General features: G+C 47.7%; 1 pseudogene across 1 annotated transcript; it reads left to right on the plus strand.

Annotated features, from left to right (window-relative positions):
• Window positions 1-1,999: 1,999 nt before the first annotated feature.
• Window positions 2,000-4,039, plus strand: LOC117065873 (annotated as a pseudogene). The gene has a single exon (XR_004430069.1). The product of XR_004430069.1 is annotated as an E3 ubiquitin-protein ligase ARIH2-like (transcript).
• Window positions 4,040-5,498: the final 1,459 nt, after the last annotated feature.

The raw sequence follows: 5,498 nt of genomic DNA on the forward strand, positions 1-5,498 counted from the left end.
CTTTGACATGACATGGTGATTTGACCCCCAGACATATCATAATGGGTTATTAACAATGCTTCCCAAACCTATTGAAACTTTTTTCCAAAGCTATTCACTAATTAATAGCTGTTCACACAATGATCATTTCTGAGTAATTATGGAACTGTGCCACATTATTTTGGGATGAGAACATAATTATGTCCATAAAAATTATTTGTATAGTTTTTAACCTTCTGCCAGAAATAAATGAGGCTAATCTGAGGGTAACACAAACTTCGTGACAATACCTAGAGGTTGTTTCCTTCACAACACTTACTTCCCAAAGCTTACTTTCTAGCCCAGGAAGTTAGAATTTGACCTTCAGCTTTTCCAGAGCACCTCGGATTAGATAGCACCAAGGAAGTACCTGGGAGGCGGTGCTCAGGACCTTCCTGCTTTGCCCCTCCCACTGTACACCATTGGGCTGCTCCCCTTGGCCTCTGCCTGCCCCTCCTCCCCACCTCACCTTCCAGCCCACCATCCTGATTGTCCCCCTCACCCCTAGGTTATAGAAGCCCACCAGCCTGCCTAGACTCCTATTTACAGGGCCTATGCCTCACTTGTTCTGACTGACTGTGGCTTGCTGGAAAGTGAGCACTCCTCAGGCTCTTCTCTGTGTCCAGCAAAGCCCATAAAGCTGGCCAGAAGGCCACCCCCAAGCAGAGAAGTGTGTAGAGAGTGTGCTTAGTTCACGCTTCCATTTGAGAAGCAAGAATGGATGAGGGAGGAGGGGTATTGCTCTTTTGCAGCTAAAGACTTCCCTTTTGCTGGGAATATCTTGGGGGGATATGGGGTAGAGGGAGGTGCCTTCCTGCCTTCCCAGTGAGAAGCCTCTCCCAGGTCCTGGGAGTCCCCTGCCTCAGAGATGGGTAAATCAAGAGGTCCCAAATCCATGGGACAAACTCATGCTAAAGAAATACTGCTCATCATTTATGTGAAATTCTAATTTAACTGGACATCCTGCATTTTATCTGGCAACTCTCAATGATGAGGTCAAGGCAGGTGTCCAACTTCAGGGCCTCTCCTGGCCAGCCCACAGGGCCCCCCTCATCCCTAAGGCAGAGTCTGATGCAGTCACCCTCATGGTCAGCAGCCACAGCTCACCTATCCTAGGCTCAAGCTCAGAGCTTTCCAGGACCAGAAGTTCAACCTTACCTAAAGTAACTGTCTTCTTACCTCAACCCCTGTCCCAAGACCTCCTCCACCCAGCCCCCCATCTCAGTGACTCATCTCCTGCCCTAGTAGTCACCTTCTCCTCCTCCAGGAGCCCGCCTGTCTCCCCACCATCATGCTTCTGCCTGCGCATCTCTGTGATCAGAAGTCCTCACTGCCCTGAAGGCTCAGGCCTGGGAACAGGGAGCTCGGTGGGGATGGTCCCTTACACCAGTCACCCACCACCAGCTCCAAGAAAGAATTCCGTTTGAACTGTGTGGTCGGTGGTTGTGGGTGGGTGAGGTGGGGAGTGGCAATAGCAAAAGTTCACCTTTGCAGACGGTAGAAGACCTGTTGCTTACTTCCTTCTATCCTTATGAGATCTTCCCTGAAAAGGAGGCTTCTGGCAACTTCTCACCTGTTTCCCACAGTCATTTTTTCATTTGCCCAACGAATAAGTATTGCACCCCTACTATGGCCAGGAAGTGTTCTACATGCTCAAAAAACTTCAGAGACTGAAAGAACAAAGTCCCTTTCCCCTTAGCATTTACTCATGGAACAATCCAGAAACACCAAAACTCAGCAGCAAAACAGTCACAGGTCAAACTGGGAACCCAATTCTCGCTACCTGTCAAAAAAAAAAAAAAAAAAGGCCGGGTACAGTGGCTCATGCGTGTAATCCCAGCACTTTGGGAGGCCGAGGTGAGCAGATCACGAGGTCAGGAGATTGAGACCATCCTGGCTAAGACGGTAAAACCCTGTCTCGCTTCTGGAGGAAGCAGCGAGGGTTTGACCCGCATGGGCCTGCCGCCTCCGCCACGTCCCTCTGGCCCAGCCTGATCCGGTCTGGTTTGTCTGGGGTCAGCAGCCGCGAGGGCGCAGCTCCCATTGGAAATCCTATTACATAGAATACTTGGGTGACATCTGCCTGAAAGATCTCCAAGAATTACAGAAGACAAAAATACTAATGCATTTGAGAAAACGGTAGTTTTGTGGGGAGGGGGGAAAAAGCAACTGCTTTCCTGATCTGCAACTTGGCTGGATGCTAAGATGTCAGTGGACATGAACAGCCAAGGGTCTGACAGCAATGAAGAGGACTGTGACCCAAATTGTTAGGAAGAGGAAGAAGAAGAGGATGAAGACCCTGGGAACATAGAGGACTATTACGTGGGAGTAGCCAGTGATGTGGAGCAGCAGGGGGCTGATGCCTTTGATCCTGAGGAGTACCAGTTCACTTGCTTGACCTACAAGGAATCTGAGGGTGCCCTCAATGAGCACATGACCATCTTAGCTTCTGTCCTAAAGGTATCTCATTCAGTTGCTAAACATATTAGTTAATTTCTACTGGCAAGTTTCAGAGATATTGGACAGATTCAAGTCCAATTCTGCTCAACTGCTTGTTGAGGCTCAAGTTCAGCCTAATCCATCAAAACATGTTCCCGCATCCCATCCCCCTCACCACTGTGCAGTGTGTATACAGTCTGTGCGAAAGGAAAACCTACTCTCTCTGGCTTGTCAGCACCAGTTTTGCTGCAGCTGCTGGGAGCAGCACTGTTCAGTTCTCATCAAGGACGGCTTGGGCGTGGGAGTCTCTCCTATGGCTCAGGACTGTCCACTCCATACACCAGAGGACTTTGTTTCCATTGCTTCCCAATGAAGAATTGAGAGAGAAATACAGGTATTACCTCTTCAGGGACTATGTGGAGAGTCATTACCAGCTCCAGCTGTGCCCTGGTGCAGACTGCCCCGTGGTTATTTGGGTACAGGAGCCTAGAGCTCACCGAGTACAGTGCAATCGGTGCAACGAGGTCTTCTGTTTCAAGTGTCATCAGATGTATCATGCACCCACAGACGTGCCACAATCCGGAAATGGCTCACAAAGTGTAACTCTGAAACAGCCAAATACATTAGTGCCCACACTAAAGACTGTCCCAAGTGCAACATCTGCATTGAGAAGAATGAAGGCTGCAATCACATGCACTGCTCCAAATGTAAACACGACTTCTGCTGGATGCGTCTAGGAGATTGGAAGACTCATGGCAGTGAATACTATGAGTGCAGTCGTTACAAGGAGAATCCTGACATTGTGAACCAGAGCCAACAAGCCCAGGTGAGGCAAGCCCTCAAGAAGTACTTATTCTACTTGGAGAGGCGGGAAAAACCACAACAAAAGCTTGCAGCTTGAGGCACAGACATACCAGTGGATTCACAAGAAGATTCAGGAGAGGGTCATGAACAATCTGGGGACATGGATCGACTGGCAGTACCTACAGAATGCTGCCAAGCTCTTGGCCAAGTGTCGATACACCCTGCAATACACCTACCCATATGCATATTACATGGAGTCCGGACCCAGGAAGAAGCTGTTTGAATACCAGCAGGCTCAGCTGGAGGCTGAGATCAAAAACCTCTCATGGAAAGTGGAGCGTGCAGACAGCTATGACAGAGGGGACTTGGAAAACCAGATGCATATAGCAGAGCAGTGGAGGAGAACCCTGCTGAAAGATTTCCATGACACCCAAGTTGGGATATGGATGTGCCAGGGTGAGGAAGATGTGGCCGCAAGGTCTCCCAGCTGCCATACTGCATGCTGCAGGCTCTGCCTTTCATGACCCCAGGTGACAGCCAGGGCCCCACTCCTGAGAGACACTGGCAACACCTCTTAGTTGATTTCTGTTTTCTTCTCTTTTCACTTTCTGTTTCTGCCAGGGTAGAGGCCATATTGAACTGGCCTCTTTTCAGGACTTTTATTTCCCCCTGGATGGTTGTTGGGAGGGAGGGAAAGTGTTTTCCGAATGGCTATTAATAGTATTAGATCATTACAACTTATGTAACTTTCAAAGGTTGTACAATTATACAAAAAAAAGGCAAACTATAGGGTAACACAGAGCCCTTTTTGAAAATAAATTGGCGTTGGGGTGTTTTACCCTCTAGCTGTTTTACTTAGAATGTAACATATGCTGCCTACCCACCTCAAAATGTCTGTACTGCAAGAGGGCCCTGGGCCTCTGCTTTCCAGATTCACATTTGTTTGGCCAGAGTTGGAGTCCCAAAAGAAGAGCATGGGTGGCAGATGGTAGGGAATTGAACTGGCCTGTGCAATGGGCACGGAGCACAAGGAGTCACAGCATGCCTCCTGCCTTACCGTGGCAGTACGGAGACAGTCCAGAGCATGGTCTTCTTGCCACGGGGTGTTGTTGTCTCTGGTGGTGCTGCATGTCTGTGGCTCACCTTTATTCTTGAAACTGAGGTTTACCTGGATCTGGCTACTGAGGCTAGAGCCCACAGCAGCATGAGAGTGGGCCTGTGGCCCCCCAAACTAGGGGCCGTAGGTTCATCACAGTGTTTTCTTTTGTCTCCTAAAGATAGGGATCTACTTTTGAAGGGAATTGTTTCTCCCAAATAAATTTGTTTTACCTTGGTAAAAAAAAAAAAAGAAAAAAGAAAAAAAAGAAACCCCATCTCTACTAAAAATACAAAAAACATTAGCCGGGCGTGGTGGCAGGCACCCATAGCCCCAGCTACTCGGGAGGCTGAGGCAGGAGAATGGCATGAACCCGGGAGGCGGAGGTTGCAGTGAGCCGAGATTGCGCCACTGCACTCCAGCCTGGGCAACAGAGCAAGACTCCACCAAAAAAAGAAAAGAAAAGAGACAAGACGAGATGAGGCGTAACATTGATTGGATTGAGAACATTAGATGACTTCAATAAAAGCAGAGAGGAGCTAAGTAAATTAATTCAAAAATAATAAAACAGGCTGGGCGCAGTGGCTCACGCCTGTAATCCCAGCACTTTGGGAGACTGAGATGGGTGGATTACTTGAGGCCAGGAGTTGGAGACAAGCCTGGCCAACATGGTAAAATCCGTCTCTACTAAAAATACAAAAGTTAGCCAGGCATCGTGGCGCATGCCTATAATCCCAGCGACTAGGGAGGCTGAGGCAAGAGAATTGCTTGAACCTAGGAGGCGGAGGTTGCAGAGAACCTAGATCACGCAACTGCACTGCAGCCTGGGTAACAGAGGGAGACACCGTCTCAAAATTAAAAAATAAATAAATAAAACAGATAAAGGGAAGACTTAAAAATTATGAGACACTTCACTGTTATTTGCTAACGAATTTGAAGATCTCAATGACAAGAATTTCTGTGGGAAAATATAAATTCTCAAAATTGACCCTATAAGGCTTTTTAAGACCAATAATCAAGAAAAAAGTTGAAGATGTTACCAAATATTTACTTCCGCAAAAGACTCTAGTTCCAGATGTTGAATTAGCTTTCAAGAACTACTAATTTTTGTCATATAAACTGTTTTACCACATTGAAAAAA

The sequence above is a fragment of the Trachypithecus francoisi genome, unplaced genomic scaffold (genome assembly GCF_009764315.1).
Source record: "Trachypithecus francoisi isolate TF-2019V2 unplaced genomic scaffold, Tfra_2.0 Lachesis_group2, whole genome shotgun sequence".
Classification (NCBI taxonomy): Eukaryota; Metazoa; Chordata; class Mammalia; order Primates; family Cercopithecidae; genus Trachypithecus; species Trachypithecus francoisi.